Below are 26677 nucleotides of genomic sequence, written 5' to 3'. Positions count from 1 at the left end.
CCTGCATTTTTTGGACAGTGGTTTAAAAAATTCTTTACTGAAATGTGTAAAAAATTGGTGTTCAAGAATAATTTTCTCAGCTCGAATTGTTTTCCTTTTCCATCTACAAACAATACAAAATTATTGGCACCCACACACGTATACACTTAAAACTATAGTATCATTCTTTTCACAGAACCACATTAGATGGGGTTTAAATTGCTGAAAACTCAAGATGATTTCAAAAAGTGTTGCAGGGATGATTTTTTTATTTTCTAAAAAGCTGACTGACAGTAAAACAATTCAGATAAAATTATTTTCTGTGGTTGTCAAAAGTTTCATGAAGGTCACATTTCAACCAAAATCATTATTATATTTACTTTTGGTGTTTATATTCTTCTTAATGGGGATTATTGTTGTTTTAAATGATTACTTCTGGAATTTAAAAAGCACAGTTTTGTACTAGTCTGATATTCTTATTGAACTCAATTACGGTCTTGGTAGTTTTTCATTTGATTTATTTCTGACACTTTATATGTAGACAGTCAAATCATATAAAAATGATGACTATATTCTTTCCAATTTTATGTCTCATTTTTTAGTTCACATCTTATTTTACTGGTTAAGACCTCAAAATATTAAATAATAGTAGTGATTGCCAACATCTTATCTTACTCACAATTTTACTGGTATTATCTAGTATTTTATTGTTTAATCTGTTGTCTAGTATTTGTTTCTAATAAATATACTTACATTATCAGGTTAAAATGGTGGACTTAAAAGTTTTCTATCCACTTGAATATATATATATATATATATATATATATACACACACATTACTCAACTGTTTAAAAAAATGATGTATAGAATATAGACAACCCTATACAACCCCAGGTTCTCTACAGGGGACATAAGTTAGGGTGTTTCCTTGGACTTGTTAAAATGAATGAAGTAACATATACTCTTCAGCAAACTTTTCAACAACAAAGGTTAAAATGCAAAAGGATTTTTTTTTCAAATGAGCCTTACCTAATTCAGAAATTAAGAGTATACAGAATTAGCCAGTTGCTAATACTGCCAAAGAGGGAAGAAAATTGTGTCCATAAGCAAACGATCTGAACCCTAATATTTTCACAATTGAAAATTAGGACGATTACCATCTCCCATGACTGTTTTAAGACGAAATGAGACATAAGACATCTGATATAATTCCTGGCACATGCCAAGCGCTCAGTATGTCTTAGTTGTTTTCACTTCCTTTAGCCAAATGCCAAATATGTAATAATCACTCTATGAATAAGTAGAGAACAAAATAGAATTTACCATTCAATACATTTCAATACATGTACCCCTTACCTGGATAGCGTCTAACTACCCACCATCCTTTTTTTTTCTTCTCTACAAGAGACTCTGCTTCCAGCATTTGCTTTATGAGCAGCTGTTACACTCCAAGCACCGCGCTACACAATTTTACGTGCGTTCTTCTGCCAAACTACAATGGTAGATTTTAGATTATACAATTAGAAAGGTCTACATGGTCTTTTTTGTACCTTTTTCAGCACTGCCCCATTTGCAGTTAAGAACTCAAACTCAAGAATGTACTTTGGATGATAATGATGATGTGGAGGGCTCAGAGAATCTCAGCATGGGAAGGGATCAAGAAAAAACTGAGGGGAGTTGCTATCCCTATTTATCATGATCCACGTGAATGTTAGTAAAAGTGCACTTTTTCATTCAAATAACATTTATTAATGGGGCGCGTCAGCTCAGTCAGTTCAGCATCTGACTCTTGATTTTGGCGCAGGTCATGATCTCATGGCTTGTGAGATTGAGATCCACGTCAAGCTCTGCACTGACAGCATGGAACCTGCTTGGGGTTCTCTCTGCCCCTCCCCTGCTCATGCTCTCTCTCTCTCTCTTTCTTTAAATAAATAAATAAATAAATACTTAAAAACTTATGAAACACCTGGCAATGTCTGGGCGCTGGGCATGTGGAACTAGTCAAGAATGACAAGGTTCTACTTTTTGCACCTACTGTTCCTGACACTTGAAAATCCCTTCTCTCAGACCCCTGCATGGCTCCCTCTTTTGCCTCCTTAGGTCTCTACCTACAGGCCATGGTGTCAAAGAGATTTTCCTCATTAGCTTACCTAGTGGCCCATATCTTTTGGTCTGGTCCTAGTCATGGGTGTAAATTTCTCTAACACACTATTGGTACACATTAAACCTAAGGTCAACCAGTGTCATTTTTCATAGGAAGGACTTACCTAGTCAGTTAACAGTCCTCCACTCTTGAGGTGGAGGGCTGGAAATAAAGTGAATGCATATCCCTGTCATCTTGAGTCAGGCCTGCCCATTACCATTTTTACATCTTCATTCTTTCATCCAGAATACTGTGCTTTTCCCCAAGTAGACTACTGACCACAAATGTGATCAGAACAAGTTCTCTTCTCTCTCCCGGTTATTAAATGCACATGTGGATAGAATGTGGGTAGAACAGTGGCAGAATCCTGGGTTAATCCATACCCTTCAGAGACAGATTTGCCAATGGACGATGAAATCACCAACTTTAAATACCATCCATTTGCCAAAGAGTCCCAAATCTACATCAAATCTTGGCCTCCCCTGGAGATTCCAGATTTGTTTATCAAGCTGTTTTATATCTCCACTTGGACATTCGAGAGGCATTTCACACTTAACATGTTCATGAACCTCCCAGTCTTCTCCATCTGGTATTCCTGTCATTTTCTCAGGCAGGAAAACTAGAAGTCACCCTTGATTCCTCTCTTTGCCTAATCTAATCCGTTAGTAAATCCTGGGAGGTTTGGCTCCCATCGTGTATCACAAATTCAACTGCTCTAGCATCTTTTTTTTTTTTGCTTGGAATAGTAACCTCCTGCTAGCTCTCCTGTTTGGCCCACTCCAATCCATTCTCAACAGAGCTACCAGTGCGATTAAAACAAAACATGACAAAGAAACAAAAATCAGATGATTATGTCACTTCTTTGCCTAAAAACCTTCAATGGCTTTCCATTTGCAATTAGATTAAAATGCAAATCCTTACCTTGACTTCACAGCCTAACCTAACTTAAAACCTGCCTCCTTCCCTGCCTTCCTCTCTTTTTTCCAGTCCCCACTTTGTTCCTTACCCCACACTTTCCTTGATTTACATGCTGTTCCTCAAGCCCACTCTGCTCATTACCTACTTAATGGCCTTTGCACCACCCAGGCCCGCAACGTCGATTTTTTTCCCCCTGGTTTCCACCTGGATGATTCTTCTTAGCTTTCAGATCTCAGCCTAAGAGTCATTCTTTTCTTTTCAGACTTTTGTTGACCACCCAGTAGCCAATGCGTTGCTCTCCATGTCATTCTCTACTTTAATCTCTTCAGAGGAGATACTGTATTGATGCGTAATTGTTCATTTATATAGTAACTGTCCCTCTGATTAGAATGGAAGATCGTTGGGGACAGAGATCTTGTCTCACTTGTTTAGTGCTATAGTCCAGATCCTAGAAGAATGCCTGCTATATTAACAGGTTCTCAGCAAACACTGATGGGTGACCCAACAGTCCTCAGCCTTCAGGTCTTGAACTTGTCCAAAAGGGCATCACAAGAAGCCAGGATAAGGGATGTTAAGATACATTAGGCTATTGCATTCCCTTAAACTATGAGTCTAATAATCATATTTTTTAAAAAGACAAAGGAAGAAATGAAATTAGTTCTGGATAGCTTGTTAGCTCCTGGATCATTGCTTTCTTTACTTGATGTTCACAAACTAGCTGTTTAAGAATATGTTTTTTCCTTTATTGGTTTTCTTCAATTACAAAAGCAGTGCATGCTCATTGAGAGAAATTCTAATAACATAGGAGTGTATAAAGAATAAGAAACACCATCTCTCCTCTATTCCCTTTCTCCCTTTCCAGTGGTTACTAGTTTGATCAATACCCTTCTTTTTTCCATGCACATACACATAGGGAGATATACATATGTAGCTTTAATGCAAACATAGGATATGTGTGTATGTATATGTATTTCTTTTTACTTACCATATGGTAGACATTTTTCTATATCCATACAGACTGATCTACTATATATTTAATTGTTGCACAGAATTCCATTGCATTCATTACTTTACTTATTCAAAATACACTTATTTTATGAGCAAAGAAATAAAAATGTGGGATTATAGATAAATAAGAATGGCAAGATGTTGACAATTGTACAGCCGGGTGATGGCACATGAAGCTTATAATACTATTCTTTGACGTAGATTTGAAAGCTTCCATAATGGTTAAATTTAAAACATTTTTTTAATGTTTATTTATCTTTAAGAGAGAGACACAGAGTGAGAGCAGGGGAGGGGCAGAAAGAGAGGGAGACACAGAATCCGAAGCAGGTTCCACACTCTGAGCTGTCAGCACAGAGCTCAACTCTGGGCTTGAACACATGAACTGCGAGATCATGACCTAAGCCAAAATCAGACGCTTAACCGACTGAGCCACCCAGGTGTCCCTTTAATCATTAAATGTAAAAAGACATACTGGGCACCTGGATGGCTCAGTCGGTTAAGTGTCTGATTCTTGATTTTTGCTCAGGTCAAGATCTCATGGCTTGTGAGTTTGAGCCCTGGGTAGAGCTTTGAGCTGACAGCACGGAGCCTGCTTGGCATTCTCTTTTCTGTCTCTCTGCCCCTCTCCCCCTGCTCACGCTCTGTCTCTCTCAACATAAATAAGTAAATAAAAATTTAAAAGTAAATAAAAAGAGATACTTAAGAGACCTCATTCTTATGGTGAATTACCAAATACTTTCCTCTGAGACCATAAACAAAATAGGATGCCCTATATTACTTCTACTGATCATTGTAATGAGGGTCTTGGGCACCATAATAAGTCAAGAAAATAAAAGGGATAAGAAATAAAAAAATAAGAAATAAAGGAGTCATTATTCATAGATGACATAATTTCACATAAAGAAAATCCAAAAGAATCTACAAAGTATAAGAATTAATTAGTGAATTTGGCAAGGTCTTTGTTTACAAGGTTGATACACAACTCAATTGTATTACTATTTACCATCAACAGAGAAAAAGATAAATTTTTAAAAATCTACTGAAAACATCAAGTACTTCAGAATAAACTTACTGAGAGATATGTAAGCCTTCTTTGTCGACAACGACATGACATTGAGGGAAATTAAAGATAATCGAAAACAACTACCTAACAAATACTTTTATATTCTACGCCATACACTCTGGCAGGCTGAGGATAGAGCATTAAGTAAAAATAAGACACAGTCCCTGTGTTCTCGAACTTGCAGTCTGGTGGGGTGACCAATACCCGTTGGCGAGCCATGCAAATTAATGTAATATTGCAAATGTGGGAAGGGTCACAGGGAAAGGTTCATAGCATTGTGAGAGCTTTAGAGATAGGATTTGACCTGATCAAAAAACCAGGGAAGGGGTCTTCAACTGCATTGCGAACAAAATGAACAATATATTCAAAGACTTTATGTAAACAACAAATATGAACCCTAATTGAGTCAACCATTCTTGGTATGGACGGCTAGTTAGGTCATGTGGTAGACTCTCTGCTGAAGAGGCTGCAAAGTCTCCCTTCCCTTGGGTAGTACCCTACTGTATGGACTCTGGGGTAGGCCATGTGGCTTACTTTGGTCAAGGCAATTATAGCAAATGTTGATTCAAGTGGACACTTAAAAATACTGTACCCTGGGGCCTTCTCTCTCTTGCTGCACTTAGAACCCTGGGAACACCATGTGAACGAGTTCAGGCTAACCTGCTGGGGGAAAAGAGACACGCAGAGCAGAGACCAGCAGTCCCAGCTGACCGTTCAGCCTGCTGACAACCAGACATGTGAGGGGACCATTCTAGACCATCAGCTGCAAGCTGAAACATTGGCACACATGAGAGAGCCAAACAGAGATCAGCCAAGTCAGCTGAGACCGGAAAAGCGAGCTGGCCAACTCAGAATCATGAGCTAAATAGAATGGTTATTGTTTTATGCCACCACGATTTGGAGTAGGTTCTGGGCAGCAAAAGCTAATGGATACAGGTTAACTGCAGTTTTTTGGTCTTATGAATGGTGCTTTAGGAAATGCCTTTGCATTTACATCTTGGTGCACCTGACATAGCAAGGTCCTCGTAATTGGTACTTTTACTGTTATCAAGATGATTTAGGGGGTGCCTGGTGACTCAGTTGGTTAAGCATCTGACTCTTGATTTCAGCTCAGGTCATGATCTCATGGTTTGTGAGATCGAGCCCCAAGTCATGTTCTGTGATGACAGTATGGTGCCTGCTTGGGATTCTCTCTCTCCCTCTCTCTCTGCCCCTTCTGTCACCTGTTCTCTCATCCTCTCTCTCTCTCTCTCTCTGTCTGCTCCCCCCTCTCTCTCTCAAAATAAATAATTAAACATAAAAATAAAGGTGAATTTGGGGCATCTGTGTAGCTCAGTTAGTTATGCGTCTGACTCTTGATTTCAGCTAAGGTCTTGATCTCACACTTCATGAGTTCAAGTCCCATGTTGGACCTGCAGTGACAGTGCACAGCATGCTTGGGATTCTCTGTCTCCCTCTCTCTGCCCCTCCCTCACTTGTGCACTCTCTCTCTCTCTCTCTTAAAAATAAATAAACATAAAAAAAAATGTGAAAAAAAAAAAAAAGGTGAATTAGGAAGTTGCCCAGATGAGGAAACCAAAATACCAAACTGTTGCATGGGGAAGGAGATATTTGGGATTAGTAGCCAGGCCTTCAAATCCCAACTCAACACTCATTCAAATCCATCACTGTCTTATCTTGCTAGTGAAGAAAAGCAGCACATATTTCAGTCAAAAATCAAAGAAGTTCAAATTCAGTTTGTGGGGTGACAACCAGTCTACCTGTACCTTTTAATTCTGGCAAGCTCAGATTGGTTGAGTTTGTCAGGTTTTAAGGAAAAGTGTTCCAACAAGAAAGACCACTGGGAGGGCTGATTCCGCTTTGAACAGAAAAATACTGCTGACCCCTGGGAAGGAAACATAGCAGACAAACATTTTTCCTGACCTGATTGGTCTGAGCGTAGCCACAAATCACGAAGGGTTAAACAAAGATTGTAAACTTTCGTCAGCGGGGAGTGGTAAAGTTTATTTTTTTTAATCCAGTCTGGAGAATTACAAAAATATTATTTTCCTGGAACTTGGAAGGAGAGTTCAGCAGACAATATGAATTTCAGGAAAATATTTTTGCCATTAATTATGTCATAAGCAAAAGAGTAAAATAAACTGTTTATTATCACATATAAAATGCTTTTGATCAGTCAACTGAAAAACTAATTTCATTTTCTCATTACCCTGCCTCAGGCATTCTTTAACGTCAATTTTTATTATAGCAAAGGCAAGGAAATTAAAATGATCAGTTATGGTGCAGAGAGAAACATTTGCTTCACAATTTTTAAAAGTAAAAATAATAGAGCACTGAACCTCTTTATCATTCGTAATAATCACAACTCATCTGGTAAGGGAAGAATTCTACTTCAGGGGTATCATCACCACCACAACCCTCACCTCGAGTCCTGAGAACCGTTAGGGTTGGTCAGCACCGGGAGAGATGCTGGAACCCGATTCATGTATCTAGTAGAGACCGGGTTGAATTTCCAGCCCAGATGGCTCAAAGTTCCACAGATGGACTAGGCAAGAGGGGGCTCTATTTCCACCCAGAGAAGCTAAAAAAGAAAGTTATGAGGAGGATTAAGGAAGTATGAGCTTGGTCTCCATCTTTTGGTCCAAAAGTTGGTATTATGGAAACAGAAATGATCTTATAAAACCACACAGTTAAGGGGTGCCTGGGTGGCTCAGTTGGTTAAACGTCCAAGTTCAGTTCAGGTCACGATCTCACAGTTCATGAGTTAGAGCCCTGCGTCGGGCTCTGTGCTGACAGCTCTGAGCCTGGAGCATCCTGTGTCTCCTTCTCTCTGTCCCTCCGCCTCTCACATTCTGTCTTTCTCTCTCAAAAATAAATAAACATTAAAAAATATTTTTTAAACACAAATAGTTAGAGACATGTTTTCTGGTTTTTTTTAAGTTTATTTATTTATTTTTGAGAGAAAGAGAAAGAGTATGTGTGTATGAGTGGGGGAGGGGCAGATGGAGAAGGAGCCAGAGAATCCCAAGCAGGTTCCATGTTTCCCGAGCACAGTGCCAAGTGGAGCTCAATCCCAAGAACCATGAAATCATGGCCTGAGCTGAAATCAAGAGTCAGATGCTCAACGAACTGATCCACCCAGGTGCCACAGGGAGACATCTTTCCTAGACTTGGTCCTGTCCCTCATAAACTGAGCACAGCATTATAAAGCATTAAAAAGGCTATGCATGTGAGGAGGAGCCACGATGGCGGAAGAGCATGGAAGTTTTTTTGCGTCTCGCATCCATGAAATACAGCCAGACCAACACTAAACCATCCTGCACACCTAGAAAACTGACTTGAGGATTAGCAGAAAAATCTGCACAACCTGAACCATAGGACTCAGCAGGTACACGGCGCAGAGAGGTAAACTGGGGGAGAGAGAAGGCACAGAGGGCAGGGAGCTGTTTTTGCACCCAGAGAGAGGATGGACGGAGATGGGGTGGGGGGAGAATATGGGAAAAGCGCCCCCCCAAAAGCAGCTGGAGAGAAAGTGGAAAAGTGGAAATAGCTGCCGGGACTGAACTAAAAAGGGAGAAAGGAGAGGGGTTAAATTCCATTAAGACTATAAACAGGGGGAGTGCAGAGGCTGAAACTCCGCAGCTCAATACCTGGCGGTGCTCTCGTGGGAAGGGCGAATCCCCAGGAGCAGAGTGGAGTCCAGGGTTCTTCAGGCCACATGGGGAGAGGCAGTTCACCTGCTGGGAGGATACCTGGTAGAGGCTGTGTGGGTCTCCCAAAGGCAAGGCCCCAATGGACCCAGGAGAACGACCACATTCGCTGGTGCTGGAACAAGGTCATTAAGGGTGATGCCTGGAGCCAGATGTGTGTTGTGATTTTCCATAATCCTTGAAACGCTGCTGCTACACTACCTCGCGAACTTTTTCTGGAGCAAGCTGGCACCTGGTCACAGTCTCTGGGCTTCAGTAGCAGCAGGGACCCGCAAACGTTCCTGGGTGCGGCCGGCACCTGGCCATTGCTGGGCAAGACCCTGCACAGAGGGGTGGGACGGGTCAAAGCTGTTGTCCTTCAGAAGTAAGAGGTCGGGAAAAACAGCCGTATTGGAGACAAAACTCAGGAGGGAGGTGCTACCTGGGACTTGGTCACGGACTGTGTAAAAGCAGGAAGTGGATGGAAGCCGAAGACAAAGGACGGGTGCACGATCGCTGATCAGGGAGAACAGAGTTCCGGATACTAGACACCCAGTAGATGGATGACGCCATCTTCACCGATCCCGCGCATACGCAGACGCACCTACAAGCGCGGCAACAATCCACCCCAGTAGGCTAGCAGCGCCATCTAGTGGAGAGCGGAGCCGTTACACTAAGCCCCGCCGAACGAGGCCAACCTCGCTCTTCAGGAACACAAGTCTCTCCACCTGCTTAGTTTATGGACTATAAAGCGCTTCATAGTTTGACTTCTAGGGGAAAACAAAGTAATTTCAGTCATATTTCAGTCTATTCGCCAGTCCATCTATTCCATTTTCTTTCTTTCTTTCTTTTACTTTTTTCTTTCATCTCTTTTTCATTTCTTTTCTTTTTCTTGAATACAGAAAGAGAAAAAATTCATTTTTATTTTCAATTTTTATTAAATTTTTTTTTCTACTATGTTTTTTACTTTTGTATAATTTTTTTCAAATTCTATTTTACTTCCATCATTTCATTTGAGTCTACTTCAGTATATTCATTTTTTCAAATTTTCAAGTGATTTCCTTTTTCTTTTTTTTTCTTTCCCCTTTTTTCTTTACTCTATCAAGCCCCTTCCAACACCCAGACCAAAACACACCTAGGATCTAGCATCACTTATTCAATTCTTTTTGTGTGTGTTTGTTTTTCATTTTTTCATTTTAATATTTTTTTAGTTTTAATATTTTTTAATTTTAATTTTTTTAACCTCATTAATTCCTTTTCTCCCTTCAAAATGACAAAATGAAAGAATTCACCCCAAAAGAAAGAACAGGAAGAAACAACAGCCAGGGACTTAACCAACACAGATACAAGCAAGATGTCTGAACTGGTATTTAGAATCACGATAATAAGAATACTAGGTGGAGTCAAAAATAGATTAGAATCCCTTTCTGCAGAGATAAAAGAAGTAAAAGCTAGTCAGGATGAAATAAAAAATGCTATAACTGAGCTGCAATCTCAAAGGGATGCCACGCTGGCAAGGATGGATGAGGCAGAACAGAGAATAAGCAATATAGAGGACAAACTTATGGAGACTAATGAAGCAGAAAAAAGAGGAGAGATTAAGGTAAAAGAGCACGATTTAAGATTTAGAGAAATCAGTGACTCATTAAAAAGGAACAATATCAGAATCATAGGGTCCCAGAAGAGGAAGAGAGAGAAATAAGGGTAGAAGGATTATGTGAGCAAATCATAGTAGAAAACTTTCCTAACCTGGGGAAAGATACAGACATCAAAATTCAGGAAGCACAGAAGACTCCCAATAGATTCAACAAAAACCGACCATCAACAAGGCATATCATAGTCAAATTCACAAAATACTCAAGCAAGGAAGGAATCATGAAAGCAGCAAGGGAAAAAAAGTCCTTAACCTACAATGGAAGACAGATCAGGTTTGCAGCAGACCTATCCACAGAAACTTGGCAGGCCAGAAAGGAGTGGCAGGGTATATTCAATGTGCTGAATCAGAAAAATGTGCAGCCAAGAATTCTTTATCCAGCAAGGCTGTCATTCAAAATAGAAGGAGAGATAAAAAGTTTCCCAAACAAAAATTAAAGGAGTATGTGACCACTAAACCAGCCCTGCAAGAAATTTTAAGGGGGACTCTCTTAGGGGAGAAAAGATATAAATAAATAGATAAATAAATACCCAAAGAGACAAAGACTAGAACGGACCAGAGAACACCACCAGAAACTCCAACTCTACAAGTAACATAATGGCAATAAATTCATATCTTTCAGTACTCAATCTAAATGTCAATGGACTAAATGCTCCAATCAAAAGACACAGGGTAACAGAATGGATAAGAAAACAAGATCCATCTATATGCTGTTTACAAGAGACCTACTTAAAAAATTTTTTTTCGTGTTTATTTATTTTTGACAGAGAGAGAGAGAGAGAGAGACAGAGCATGAGTGGGGGAGGGGCAGAGCGAGAGGGAGACACAGAATCTGAAACAGGCTCCAGGCTCGAACTGTCAGCACAGAGCCCAATGCGGAGCTTGAACTCACAGACGGTGAGATCATGACCTGAGCTGAATGAAGTCAGATGCTCAACCGACTAAGCCACCCAGATGCACCACAAGGACCCACTTTAGACCTAAAGACACCTTCAGATTGAAAGCAAGGGGATGGAGAACCATCTATCATGCTAATGGTCACCAAATGAAAGCCAGAGTAGCCATACATATATCAGACAATCTAGACTTTAAAATAAAGACTGTATCAAGAGATGAAGAAAGGCATTATATCATAATTAAGGGGTCTATACACCAAGAAGACCTAACAATTATAAACATTTATGTACCAAATGTGGAAGAACCCAAATATATAAATCAATTAATCACAAACATAAAGAAACTCATTAGTAGTAATACCATAATAGTGGGGGACTTCAACACCCCAGTCACAGCAATGGACAGATAATCTAATCAAAAAATAAACAAGGAAACAATGGCTTTGAGTGACACACTGGACAAAATGGACTTAACAGATATATTCAGAACATTTCATCCTCAAGCAGTGGAATATACATTCTTCTCCAGGGCACATGGAATGTTCTCCAGAATAGATCACATACTGGGACACAAATCAGCCCTCAACAAGTACAAAAATATCAAGATCATACCGTGCATATTTTCAGATCACAACGCTATGAAACTCAAAATCAACCACAAGAACTAATTTGGAAAGTTAACAAATAGTTGGAGACTAAAGAACATCCTACTAAAGAATGAATGGGCTAACGAAGAAGTTAAAGAAGAAATTAAAAAGTTCATGAAAGCCAATGGAAATGATAACAACACAACCCAAAACCTCTGGGACGCAGGAAGGCAGTGATAAGAGGAAAGTATATAGCAATTCAGGCCTTCCTAAAGAAGGAAGAAAGATCTCAGGTACACAACCTAACCTTATGCCTTAAAGAGCTGGAAAAGGAACAGCAAATAAAACCCAAAACCAGAAGAAGACAAGAAATAAAGATTAGAGCAGAAATTAATGCTATCAAAACCAAAAAAAAAAAAAAGAAAAGAAAAGAAAAGAAAAGAGCAGTAGAACAGATCAATGAAACCAGAAGCTGGTTCTTTGAAAGAATTAACAAAATTGACAAACCACTAGCCAGTTTTATCAAAAAGAAAAAGGAAAAGACCCAAATAAATAAAATCAAGAATGAAAGAGGAGAGATCAAAACCAACACAGCAGAAATAAAAGCAATAATAAGAGAATATTATGAGCAATTATATGCCAATAAAATGGGCAATCTGGAAGAAATGGACAAATTCCTAGAAACATATACATTACTGAAACTGAAACAGGAAGAAATAGAAAATTTGAACAGATCCATAAGCAGTAAAGAAATCGAATTAGTAATCAAAAATCTCCCAAGAAACGAGAGTCCAGGGCCAGATGGCTTTCCAGGGGAATCCTACCAAACATTTAAGGAAGAGTTAACACCTATTCTCTTGAAGCTCTTCCAAAAAATAGAAATGGAAGGAAACCTTCCAAACTCTTTCTATGAAGCCAGCATTACCTTGATTCCAAAACCAGACAGAGACCCCACTAAAAAGAAGTACTACAGACCAATTTCCCTGATGAACATGAATGCAAAAATCCTCAACAAGATATTAACCAACGGGATCCAAGAATACATTAAAAAAATTATGCACCACGACCAAGTGGGATTTATACCTGGGATGCAGGGCTGGTTCAATATACACAAAACAATCAATGTGATTCATCACATCAATAAAAGAAAGGATAAGAAACATATGATCCTCTCAATAGATGCCGAGAAAGCATTTGACAAAATACAGCATCCTTTCTTGATAAAAACCCTCAAGAAAGTAGGGATAGAAGGATAATACCTCAAGATCATTAAAGCCATATACAAAAGACCCAACGCTAATATTACCCTCAATGGGGAAAAACTGAGGGCTTTCTCCCTAAGGTCAGGAATAAGACAGGGATGTCCGCTCTCACCACTGTTATTCAACATAGTATTGGAAGTCTTCACCTCTGCAATCAAACACAAAGAAATAAAAGGCATCCAAATAGGCCAGGAGGAGGTCAAACTTTCACTCTTCGCAGATGACATGATACTCTATATGGAAAACCCAAAAGATTCCACCAAAAAACTGTTAGAACTGATTCATGAATTCTGCAAAGTTGCAGGATATAAAATCAATGCACAGGAATCGGTTGGATTCCTATACACCAACAATGAAGCAACAGGAAGAGAAATCAAGGAATCGATCCCATTTACAATTGCACCAAAAAACATAAAATCCCTAGGAATAAATCTAAGCAAAGAGGTGAAAAATCTAACTGAAAACTATAGAAAGCTTATGAAAGAAATTGAAGAAGACACAAAAAATGGAAAAAGATTCCATGTTCCTGGATAGGAAGAACAAATATTGTTAAACTGTCGTTACTACTCAAAGCAATCTACATATTCAATGCAATCCCTATCAAAATGACACTAGCATTCTTCACAGAGTTAGAACAAATAATCCTAAAATTTGTGTGGAACCAGAAAAGACCCCGAATAGCCAAAGCAATCTTGAAAAAGTAAACCAGAGCAGGAGGCATCACAATCCCAGACTTCAAGTTGTATCACAAAGCTGTAATCATCACGACAGTATGGTACTGGCACAAAAACAGACACTCAGAGCAATGGAACAGAATAGAGAACCCAGAAATGGACCCACAAAGTTATGGCCAACTAATCTTTGACAAAGCAGGAAAGAATATCCAATGGAATAAAGACAGTCTCTTCAGCAAGTGGTGCTGGGAAAACTGGACTGTGACATACAGAAGAATGAACCTGGACCACTCTCTTACACCAGACACAAAAATAAACTCAAAATGGATGAAAGACTTAAATGTAAGACAGGAAGCCATCATAATTCTCGAGGAGAAAGCAGGCAAAAATCTCTTTGACCTTGGCCGCAGCAACTTCTTACTCAATACGTCTCCAGAGGCAAGGGAAACAAAAGCAAAAATGAACTACTGGGACCTCATCAAAATAAAAAATCTTCTCTACAGTGAAGGAAACAATCAGCAAAACTAAAAAGCAATCAATGGAGTGGGAGAAGATATTTGCAAACAACATATCAGATAAAGGGTTAGTATCCAAAATCTATAAAGAACTTATCAAACTCAACACCCAAAAAACAAATAATCCCATGAAGAAATGGGCAAAAGACATGAATAGACACTTCTCCAAAGAAGACATCCAGATGGCCAACAGAAACATGAAAACATGCTCAACAGCACTCATCATCAGGGAAATACAAATCAAAACCACAATGAGATACCACCCTACACCTGTCAGAATGGCCAGCATTAACAACTCGGGCAACAACAGATGTTGGCAAGGATGCAGAGAAAGAGGATCTCTTTTGCATTGCTGGTGGGAATGCAAACTGGTGCAGCCTCTCTGGAAAACAGTATGGAGGTTCCTCAAAAAATTTAAAACAGCACTACCCTACGAGCCAGCAATTGCACTACTAGGTATTTATCCAAGGGATACCGGTATGCTGTTTCGAAGGACATATGCACCCCAATGTTTATAGCGGCACTATCAACAATAGCCGAAGTATGGAAAGAGCCCAAATGTCCATCGATGGATGAATGGATAAAGAAGATGTGGTATATATATACAATGGAGTATTGCTCAGCAATCAAAAATAATGAAACCTTGCCATTTGCAGCTATGTGGATGGAACTGGAGAGTATTATGCTAAGTGAAATTAGCCAGTCAGAGAAAGACAAATATCATATGATTTCACTCATATGAGGACTTTAAGACACAGAACAGATGAACATAACGGAAGGGAAGCAAAAATAATATAAAAACAGGGAAGGGGACAAAACAGAAGAGACTTTTAAGTATGCAGAACAAACAGAGGGTTACTGGAGGGTTTGTGGGAGGGGGACTGGGCTAAATGGGTAAGGGTATTAAGGAATCTACTCCTGAAATCATTGTTGCACTATATGCTAACTAATTTGGATGTAAATTAAAAAAAATAAAATTAAAAAAAAATAGTGAGTGTATCTAAAGTGTTGAATGAGTTGGCAGCAGGCATCCATAGGAAACATTATTTGTTCGTGTTGGATTGCTGGCTTGAGTGACTGTCTAGAAATTAGAAACTTTCTCTACTCATTTATTTATTTACTAATAAATATTAATTGTGTACAGTCAAGTACATACCCATCTTCCAGGTGTGATAGGGTTTAACATTTTATCATATTTGCTGCGGAGTAATTTTTTTAAGAACCAAAATCTTAAAATTATAATTAAAGTTCCCTTTGTATTCAGCCTAATTACATTTCTCTTTCTCTCTCTCTCTCTCTCAAAAAAAATTGTATACATTTTCTATGTACACATTAAGTCATAAACATATAGATTGCATTGTTTTGTGTGTTTTTAAAACTTAAATAAATAGTATCTATTGTATATATTTTTAAAAAAGTTATGCATGTGAAAGCACTTTGTAAAATAATAATCAATGTCCATTTTACAATGGCTGTTAAACTAACAATGTCCTGGCCAGGGGGAACCTAGCACTTGGTTGCTTCATCTGGAGGATCACTGGCTATGAACAGACCTCTTGCTTTTTGACCATAGGAAGAGGAAGTGATTCAAGGGTAGGGTGTTGATGGGAAGAGGAGAAATAAAGCTTGATGATGGAGTGATGTCAGAACCTCTGACCCCTTGTCAGCCTGAATGATGTGACCGAAGGCCCCGTGGAAAAAGAAAGGGGGGAGAAACTGAAAGATCATGACTCCACCACTCTTGGGTGAATGTCCTGGTCCGGAGCCTAGAGCCCAAGGTTGTCAAAGAGCCCTGTCCTCTCTGACCCACGTCTCCACACACCCAGTGTAGCACTGGCAGTCTAACGAGGCTACATTTTATGACACAGAGGTGTTGATGTAACCCTTGACAAGACGGGAAAGGCGGAAGGAAGTAGACCTGCTCTTCGGGACACATACCCTTCCCTGCTCCCCACCTTCAAGCCAGGAATGCCCTAAGAAGCTTAGGCAGAGTTCCCTCAAAGACAGAAGAGTCTTTGCTATAGCCAAACGACCTGTCCACTCTGGCTCACACACAGGCCCCGTGGGGAAGTCACTATCCTCTGAGAGTTGAATACACATCCCCATGCCTCTGGTTGTCCCAACAGAGATAAATCTTGAGCCTGTATTCTTTTTATTTTTTTTAACATTTATTTATTATTGAGAGACAGAGAGACACAGAGCATGAGCAGGGGAGGGGCTGAGAGATGGAGAGACACAGAATCCGAAGCAGGCTGCAGGCTCCGAGCTGTCAGCACAGAGCCCGACGTGGGGCTCGAACTCACAAACTGCGAGATCATGACCTGAGCCGAAGTCAGACGCTTAACCAACTGAGCCACCCAGGCACCCCGAGCCTGTATTCTTTTTAAAACAATTTTTTAATGTTTATTTTATTTATTTTGAGAGAGAAAGAGAGAGAGAGATAAAGCATAAGCAGGGGAGGGGCAGAGAGAGAGAGACAGAGAATCCCAAGCTGGCTCTGTGCCATCGGCATAGAGCCCAGGGCAGGGCTCGAACCCATGAACGGTGATATCATGACCTGAGCTGAAATCAAGAGTCAGACACTTGACTGACTGAGCCTCCCAGGTGCCCTTTGAGCCTGTACTCTTTAGGCGCTCTGTATGCCATGTGGGGGACAAAACAAATCCCCCAATGACCGTGCCCTCTAGGATAAGTCAATCCACTAGAGAGTCAAAACTCAGACGTGAAATGACGTCAAGAGCAAACAGCAAACAGCCTATGAAAACCTCCAGTTGGGAGGGATGGGCAATGTGGAGTGGGGGAGGCGGTCTTCTCAGAGGAGGATAGCACATCCCAGTAGATGAGGCTTGTTATTGATGACAATCTCCTCTATTTCACTGTTCTCTCACTTGCCTCAAAAATGGGTGTTGGCTGTGTTCTCGCTGTGAACAAGGAGGGACCTGCCGATGGGCGGCTACATCCAGATGTCAAACAATAAAGTCAGTTAGGTGTCCTTACCTCTTGGCCTCACTTCCTCAGCACCAGCCCTGTTGTCAGGCATATTCTCCCACGTGCCTGCTACCAGGAGCTCCAATGTTGCATCCCCCTGGCATCAACAGCAAGAGGGCTTCTCTCTTCTGCTAGTTTGGACACAAGTTCTGGAATGGAGTCTCTTTGATCCCGGATAGCCTGCCTTGAGTGAAGTGCCCCTAACAGGCGGAACCATACAATAATTCCGACTGGCCACGCTTGGGTCACATGACCTTTCCTGGAGCTGCGAGCAGGGTGGTTCTTCAAGGAAAAAGGTAGCACAGAAGGAAAATTCAGCAGAATGCTGTGTAAGCACCAAGACCAGGCTCACCTTTTCCAAGCTTTCACCAGGGCTTGGTTGGGAGCAGAAAGAAGATTTGAGGGCAGATTCTAGATCCCCTCATGCCTGTGGCGATCGACAGGCACACGCAGGTACGGGGCAAGTACAGGGCAACCCTGTTTTTCTCCAGCCTAGATGATGAGAGGGCAATTAATCTAGCTGCCTCTTAGTAATCCACCGGCCCATTTGGTAACCATCTGTACTCATTCCACAAGGCAGCCCAAATTAAAGAGGCCTGTATTTGTTTTTTTGGAAAACGTTATGATTTTTCAAGTAAACAATAGAAACTTTACAAAGCCAGGAGATTCGTTGAAACTGCCAAGCTGTCTGGACTGGATCAAACTGGTTTGTGCTGGTTTAAATGTGTGCTCCATTCTCTCCATTTTATTATCACAAGCAACAATTTCTATTTATTCGTACAGGGCCAGAACTTCTCTGTACATTTCTCACATATTATTTCATTGGATCCCCCCCAAATCCACGCATGGAATGAGGGTAAGTGCTATTCTCGGGTCTGTTTTATGGAGGGGGCCCTGGCAACCTAAGCGATTAAGGGTTTCCAGAACTCAACTTGGTGCAGGCTCGTGAGGTTTGGAGTCCCAGTCTTTGGACTGAAAATCATGTTTGTTCTGATGTAGCTTATTGTACCTTGACTCAGCTTACAACTGTAACGTCACTCACACACCCTCTGACCTCATTCTGTGCTAGCCCGACTATTAAAAAGAAGAAAAAATAAATGGAAGAAGCCTGATTATCCATACTTGAGATGTGTGCTATTTCTGACCTAGACAGCCAAGGCCATTATATTCCATTATATTTGATCAGCAGACTTACTGCTTCTATGGAAAAAAGCACTGTCCTAAACACCCTGGTAAGAGATGCAGGTAAGAGGAATATTACTCATCCTTAAAAAGCTTGCTGCCTAGTTGTGGATTCAGGACAAACTGGAGAAAAAAATAATACGTGTTTTTGCAAATTTTATAAAAATTATAATTCTATAATACTTTTTTTAAAGTGTGTTTGTCTGCTTGTTTATGCATGTATGTATGTATGTATGTATTCTCTCCACCCAATGTGGGGCTCAAACTCATGACCCTGGGATCAAGAGTCACATGCCCTTCCAACTGAGCCAGCCAGGCACCCCAATTAGAAATTGTATAAAAATTCAGATAGATACTCTGGTTTCTCTTCAGATCGCATAAATCTTTCGCCTTTTACTAAAAATTTAGATAGAATGATAGATAGATATACAGATAAAAGGACTTGAGACAAAATAAATGAGAAGATGACTGTCATAATCTGTGGTAAAGTACCCCACAAGTTGTACAAAGGACAAATGGAGAAAGGGTTCAAAGAAAAGATGGCATCTTTAAAAACCCTCCTTGCCAAATTACACCTGTTGAGTGACAGCAAATCACTCGAAGTTCAGGGGTTTTCTAAGACCAGGTCAAGATTTGGGTCCTACCAAAAGCATCACACTAACTCTACTCTTTAAGCTGTTTATGAACAATTGGACTTTTGTGGGGGTTTTTTGGTAGCAATTAGTTAATGATGTAGTGGAATTGTTCTCAAATTTGGAAGTGCATGGGCTTGTCCTGTCTTTATTAGTTAATCATAAGCCTCCGGAGGACATAGAATTTGTTTTCTACCTTTTCTTCCCCTCCTCACTCCTCTTGCCTAGCAAGAGTTTGTATCCAGAGCAAAAGCTAGGTCCTATAAAACCAGTATCAAAATAAAACTAATTTAGCTAATGAGCTCTAAGTTGCCAGCTGCTTTAACCATGCAGTGTTTAGGAAAAACATTCCCTGAGAGGCTGGCCTAACTTAGAAGTAGATGGGGCCCTTAGAGCAACTGGGGACACAAGACCCCATAAATCCAGGCTACCACAAATAGCAGACGTTCATGTGTTCTCACCTGGGTTTTCCACCCAGCACAACATGAATCACCTCAAAAGACTGGGAGAGGTGAGTAACTTGTTGACCAGTTAAGGTTGGGGATATCTCTCAGTGGACTCCCCCTCCCCCCCCCAGTGACCTTTCCTTCATGGTCATTTGAACCAAGAAGGGACCTAGTTTCCGTGGACAGGCAATTCAAGACAGAATCGAACACCAAAGAATATGGAAAGATGCGCCTGAGTGGAAATTAGCACACGGGATAAAGGAAATCTTTGGAATCATTTTATTAAATCCATGCTTCAAACCTGTAGTTTTCTCTCCTCCTCTACCCTGTTAAAATGTTTCCACTTGTGCTTGTAAGATCTGTACCGAAACTGCCTTAATAAATTATTTCTCTTCCGAGAAAGGAGTTGATCCAGCCTTGTTTGGTACATCTGTTATAACACATCACAGCCTCCCATAATTGCTCTTTTATTCAATTCTACACATTCTGATTAGCTGTGTCTGTTCCAGAGCACTAGGAATATGCTGAGTGTCCTTCATTCAAAAAGAGTTCTTCAGAACAGTATGAAGTGAAATTAAAGTAATTATTAAGTCATAGAAACTAAACACAGTTCCATAATCAGCAGAAGGGTTCGCAAATAGCTAGCACGCCAGGGTAAAGGTTCAAAGCTTCTTGCTGAAAATAATTCCTAGGATCTGGTTCTTGGTAATGGCACGCCCTGAGCAAAGTGGGAGGGAGCAGAGTTGGGGCCTGCTTTCAGATGTGGAAGGACCCCCCCCCCCCCAACGCTAGGAAGAAGGAAATGGAGACTCCCTTTAATGACCTTAAATTCCATCCGCGAGCATCTGGCACCACAGAACATTCTTTGGAGGAATACATTTTGGGGTGGTACTACATGGGCAAGCTGAATGAATAATGTCTTTCGATAAGCATTTTTTCAATAAACTTTTTTATTTTAAGGTAATTGTAGATTAACAAGCAATTGTAAGAAATACCAGAGGGATCATGTATATCTTTTTTTTAAATGTTTGTTTTTCAGAGGGAGAGAGGACAGAGTGTGAGGGGGGAGGGGCAAAGAGAGAGAGGGAGCCACAGAATCTGAAGCAGGCTCCTGGCTCTGAGCTGTCAGCACAGAGTTCGTGGTGGGGGCTCAGACCCACAAATCCCAAGATCATGACCTGAGCTGAAGTCGGAGGCTTAACTGATTGAGCCACCCAGGCACCCCTGGAGAGCATGTATACCTTTTATCCAGTGTTTTTCAATGATAATATCTTACAAAACTGTAGCATACTTTCGCAACTAGGATGTTGTCATGGATGGAATAGATCAGATTTTTTTTACACTGAAATCTACTTGGACAAGGAAAATGTTCCTCCTAACATCAATAAAGTTTTGTAGATCAAAACGACAACAACAACAACAACAACAACGAAACAAAAACAACCACGAGGAACTAGGAAAGAAGCAATCTCAGAGAAGGGCTGCCTGTGATCCTGTGGCTGGAGAGGCTTGCCTTCTTTAGTTCATCTATTTAGCCCTCATGAATATTCCGTGAGCCGAGAAGCTTTTAGTGGAGAAAAGACAATTAAATTCAAGCTTTTCCACCATTGTATCTCTTGCACCAGAGTGAGTAATAGGGCATAGGGCAATAGACTAAAATTAGATTGTAGCAGAACATGCGTACTGACCTTTTCTCGGAGCAGATCTATTTACTTTATGTTGCAGTTCAACTTGTAGGAACTGATGTACTCCTCGCTGGAGGAAAGGTTAAAAAATACGTGCATCTTAATTCATCTGGATTTCTACCGTGCTCGAGTCTTCTGCTTACTATCCACACCGGCATGCATTGGCTTCAAGAACACTGGGGAGGCAAAAACTCGTGAGAAGTTAGTCATACATTGGCTCTTCCATCATTGAGCGCACTGGTCCGCCAAGTGTGGTCTTGGGCTGCAGTGTTAGTGTGACCTGGGATCTTGTTTGAGAAATGCAAGTTGTGGGGCTGTCTGCCAAACCTCGTGAGTCAGAAGCTGGGTAGTCCAACAAGCCCTACGAGTAAATCTGAGGCACACGAATGTTTGAGAACCGTGTGCGTGCACCCGCGCCCGCGAACCCACTTCCGGCTGCTTTTAATATCCGCTGATGTAGTTCATTGTTTCCTAAAACGTGGAATGCAACAGATAGCACTCGTGACGCACAGATATTAAGTGGTAGATGACTCACTTTGGGTGGTCTGGGGAATGTGATTTTAAATGGCACTGGAATGCGATTTTAAATCATACTGAATCTGTTTAGGGAGGAAGTTAATCCTTTTCAACCCTTCTCACTACTCAAGAAGATTCAGGTTAGTACTAATAGACTCTACCATCCCTCTACCACGTGATAATCTCCCTTTTTTTTTTTTAATTTTTTTTCAACGTTTATTTATTTTTTTGGGGACAGAGAGAGACACAGCATGAACGGGAGAGGGGCAGAGAGAGAGGGAGACACAGAATCGGAAACAGGCTCCAGGCTCTGAGCCATCAGCCCAGAGCCTGACGCGGGGCTCGAACTCACGGACCGCGAGATCGAGACCTGGCTGAAGTCGGACGCTTAACCGACTGCGCCACCCAGGCGCCCCGTCTCCCTTTTAAATAAAGACCGATCAGGAGCCAAGTTTAGAACCTTTAGCATTCAACAGCCGCAAGATCGAACATGATTAGTATCATTACATTTTATCTGGGTTTTCCTTCTAGGTTGCTTTCTATTTATCTGAAGTGATACCACTTTTCATCCTATGACGGTGCTATAAATTTTCTTTTTAATTATTTTTTTCTGAAAAGAAAGTAAACCAATTTAAAAAGAAGTATGAAGTAAATCATTCAGATAATCGAGTACATGATGGGCTGGGAGGAGGGCACTTGGGATGAGCACTGGGTGCTGTATGGAAACCAATTTGACAATAGATTATATTTTAAACACAAAAAACCAAATAATAGAGTACAAATGAGTCCCAGGAACTCACTTACAGGCCGGGGCGGGAAGGCAATTTCCAGGGCAGTACTCAGTCAGTATAGATTACGCTTAATTTCCAACACCAGCTCACTCTGTATCTGCAAGCCTTGACCTTCAGAAAAATGACCCGAAGCCTGAGACATCTGCCATCAGTAAAGAAAAATTCCATTCCGGTTACTACACAATTTACAAAGATAGAAAAGTGACTCATACATTTCAGAATGATTTCTAATCACAACATTTGAAGTCAAAAGTGATCTGAATTACTCAAAAATTAAAATATCACAAATAGTCCCTTACTCAAAATTCAGATTAATTGAATTTGGGTTGGTTGTGGGGGGAAAAAACCTTACATTTCCTAATTTTTATAAAAGTAACAAGTTTTCTATTATAACATTTGAGGGAAAAAAAACAGAAAGAAAAAAAAAAATTCACACCATCCATACTTGTGTCCCTAAAAAGGACTTATTAAGACTTTGGTTAATTTCCTTCTTTTTTCTCCATGAGATTGTGGTACCAATATATATACAATCCTGTGTGTGATAGTGAGGCTTTTTCTTTTGTATTTCAAGGAGGATTTTATTGTGTGGATAATAGAGGAATAAATAAATGACTTATAATTAGGGTTCCTATGTCTATATTTTCAGTATAAAAGTGGATCTTAGGTTGCTGCTTGCTGCAAATAACAGAAAGCCCAACTCTAATTGGCCAAGATAATAAAGATATTTATCATGCCGCACAACGGAAAGCCCAAAGTAGAGTATACTGCAGAATTTTGGCCAGCCTGACAATGACATCAAACATCTAGGTTCTTACATCATCCTGGATGGGCTTCACCCTCTTCCTTTCCAGGAAAAAAGAACATTTTCTGCATGAAATTCCTCCAACAGATGTTTCACCTCTCAGGAGATGAGTTGGATCCCATGCCCACCTCTGACCCAATCCCTGGACAAGGAAAAGGGCTTACCCTGGCTGGCTCACACCAAGATTCTCGAGAAGAAGGTGTGTTGGTGAGCCAACTGCCTTTCCCTCCAAAAAAGGAAACCAGGTAGGGAGGTCTTTTTACTGAAAAAGACCTGACTTAGCAAGAGGTGTGTGCAATGTTTATAGAAGATATTTAACATCTCTCAATGGCTAGTTGCTTTCATGTACTGCGTGAAATCTAGCTCTAGATAACTTCTAGTCCCTCTATGTTGTGGTCCACTCTGCCGCTCTAGCTTTATTTACAGACCATTTCCAAGATAATGTTACATTCTAATCAGTCTGTATTCTCCCTTCTTCCATGAACATGGTATTTTCCCATCTGATTGTGTCCTTCTTTTTTCTCTTTTTAGCTTATTTATTTATGAGAGAGAGGGAGAGGGAGGGAGGGAGGGGCAGAGAGAGGCAAAGAGAGGATCCCAAGCAGGCTCTGCTCTGTCAGAAACAGAGCCTGATGTGGGGCTTGATCTCTCTAACTGTGAAAACATGACCTGAGCCAAAATCAAGAGTTGGCTCAACCGACTGAGCCACCCAGGCGCCCCTGATGATGTCCCATTAACCAGGGTTTACTTCAACTCCCACTCCATAACCAACCTCTATATTTTTTCATAATTATAGAACATTCTTTGAACAGCATTTCCTCCATGTACCTGTTGGTTTACCTCTTAACAGCCATGTCTTACATTTGTCTATCTAACACCTATTCCTCCAGACATCTTGCTTATGGCACCCCAAATTTCAATGAAGAAATACCCCTCCCACGTGCCATCCACATTCCCCTAAGTTCTGGTTAACAAGACCAGACAGCCACAATGACTATTTCAGGGATGGACATATGACCCAATCAGAGTCCATTGGGCTCAATTCTAGAACTTCCTGCCAAACAGGAAGAATTTGGTTTTTGTTGGATTGCTGAGGAGATTTAAATCTGAAAATCCTGGCAGACATCTTGCTACCAAAGACACAGCCTTCCTGGGAATGAAGCCAACATAACGTAAAGCAGAGACAAACCAAGAGACAGAGCAGATAAGACCAAACTCAGAGAATACCACCAGACCACCTAGACCACCACTGGAAATCCAGCTATGCCTAAACACAGTGCCACCTCTGCCCCTTTGCGGTGTGAACGAAGCATTCCCTTTTTCATTTACACCAGTTCGAATTTGATTTGGTCACTTGCAACCAAGAGAACCATGGCTAATACGGCTCATCTATTATTCTAATTCTGTTTCTTCTTAAAGGCTCAGTGTCATCTCTTCCAAGAAGTCTTCTCCATCCGCCATAGTCTTCACTTTTTTGTCTCTTCTAAACAAGTAGCATTCAGGGGCACCTGGCTGGCTCAGTCGGTTGAGTGACAGACGCTTGATTTTGGCTCAGGTTGTGATCTCACGGTTCATCGGATTGAGCCCCATGTCAACACAGAGCTTGCTTGGGATTCTCTCTCCCTCTCTCTCTCTCTCTCTCTCTCCACCCCTCCCCCACTCAATCTCTCTCTCTCTCTCTCCCCCTCCCCCATTCATTCTCTCTCTCTCTCTTAAAATAAATAAACTTAAAAAAAACCGAACACATAGTATTTAAACCATAGCAATTTCATCTGCTTGTGGCCTACTGTGCCTTTTTAAAAAGTGAGTTTTATAAAGTAAATGATGGTACAAAGTACAATATTGTAGGAAAAGGCTACATTTCTTGGATCTTTTGTATTCACATCAAGACCTAAAACAGAGCTTAGCACATAGTAGGGACTCCTTAATTTATTGTATGACATTTCTCAAAAAAAAAAGAAAAAAAAAAGGAGAGATGTTTATTATGCAGAGGGTACTTAAGTAGGTCCCAAGATGCTATTGCACTTTTCAAAGATACTGTAAGTTTCTGTCTTTTTCCTGCTGTGACCCAAAAGGACACGCCTATATCAGTCTCTGAGGGAGGTCCTTGAAAATAGAGCCCCCCAACCACTGCTGGCTTCTATGTAATTTGAAGAAACAGAGAAAAAAGATAATGGTCAAAACCTAGTTACTAAATTAATAGGAACCAAGGTGGGAGGTGAGCCATTAGTCACATGCATTTTCTAATACTGGAGCCCACATCAAAAAGAGTGAATTATCTAGTCTTGTCAGCACTAGACCAGAGAGGTTTCCCCCCAAGTGAAAGCAGAGAAATCATGCTCCTTGTGGACGGCTCACTCCCAAGAGAAATGAAGTCAGATTTGAGTCTACCTTACTCAGCTCTTTCCCTTATATTTACAATCAAATATGTCATCCTAACTCCCCGAGGAAAGGATGAAGAGAAGAAAACCAGAGTGCCACATGCTTCCACCCTGAAGGAAACATCAAGCGCAAGGAAGAAGCATTCCCATCCCTCAAATGTGCCCCTAGCCACTTACCTTGCTCAAACCTTAGGAGCATGTGACTGGTGGCCGCCATCAGTCTCCTCTGATACTCTTAATGGTGGGAAAGAGTTCTCAAAGAGATTTTGTGGAAATGGTCTGAGAGACTGGGTGATACCGTTGAGAAGTGGACACAATGTCACTTCACATGCAAAATTTCTCTTTCTTTTTTTTACTATCTCAGTCCTTGCTTTTTCTCCTTCAAAGTTTGCTTTCTAAATCTTTCTTTCCAATGTTTTTGGGACTATGCTGAAGTGGAATTTTATGCTTCAAGAAGAGAGTTGATGAATCATGGAAAGTGTAATTGACAAAGAATTGGCATGTTTTTCGTTCTTCTTTTTTTTCTGCATCAACTGAATAAGATTAGTGTCTTACATGGATTATTTTTTCAATAATAGAGAAGGCTATGTTGGCAACAAAAATTGCAAAACAGCAACATCATAAGCTTGCCTAACCATCCAGTGGAAGAGAATTTTCAACTTGAAAAATACTCTTGGTCCAGCAAACCAAGGACCTGAGTGACAATTACAACTGAAATCATTAAACATTCGCTTTTCCTCCTACTGAGAAATTGGATCTTCTAGGATTCTTACAGGGAGAAGGCAGAAACATTAGGGGAAGACCTTACATAATAACCTTTCTGTAAAGCTTGGATGGCACAAATGATTTTGTGAGACATTCGAGTC

The 26677-nt window shown here is 40.6% G+C and overlaps 1 long non-coding RNA gene across 1 annotated transcript in view; it reads right to left on the bottom strand.

The window, feature by feature from the left end:
• The window catches only part of LOC113595209 (uncharacterized), a 93842-nt gene extending 72050 nt beyond the window's left edge, over nt 1-21792 (bottom strand). Inside the window, exons 1-3 of the long non-coding RNA XR_003415690.2 lie at nt 21325-21792; nt 17386-17576; nt 8762-9691 (exon numbers count right to left, since the gene is read on the bottom strand). This is a non-coding gene — a long non-coding RNA (uncharacterized LOC113595209). The remainder of the gene's footprint in view (nt 1-8761; nt 9692-17385; nt 17577-21324) is intronic.
• Between the last annotated feature and the right edge of the window lie 4885 nt (nt 21793-26677).

This window comes from Acinonyx jubatus, chromosome E2, assembly GCF_027475565.1.
Source record: "Acinonyx jubatus isolate Ajub_Pintada_27869175 chromosome E2, VMU_Ajub_asm_v1.0, whole genome shotgun sequence".
NCBI classification, from domain to species: Eukaryota; Metazoa; Chordata; class Mammalia; order Carnivora; family Felidae; genus Acinonyx; species Acinonyx jubatus.
This window is presented reverse-complemented; position numbering and strand designations above follow the sequence as displayed.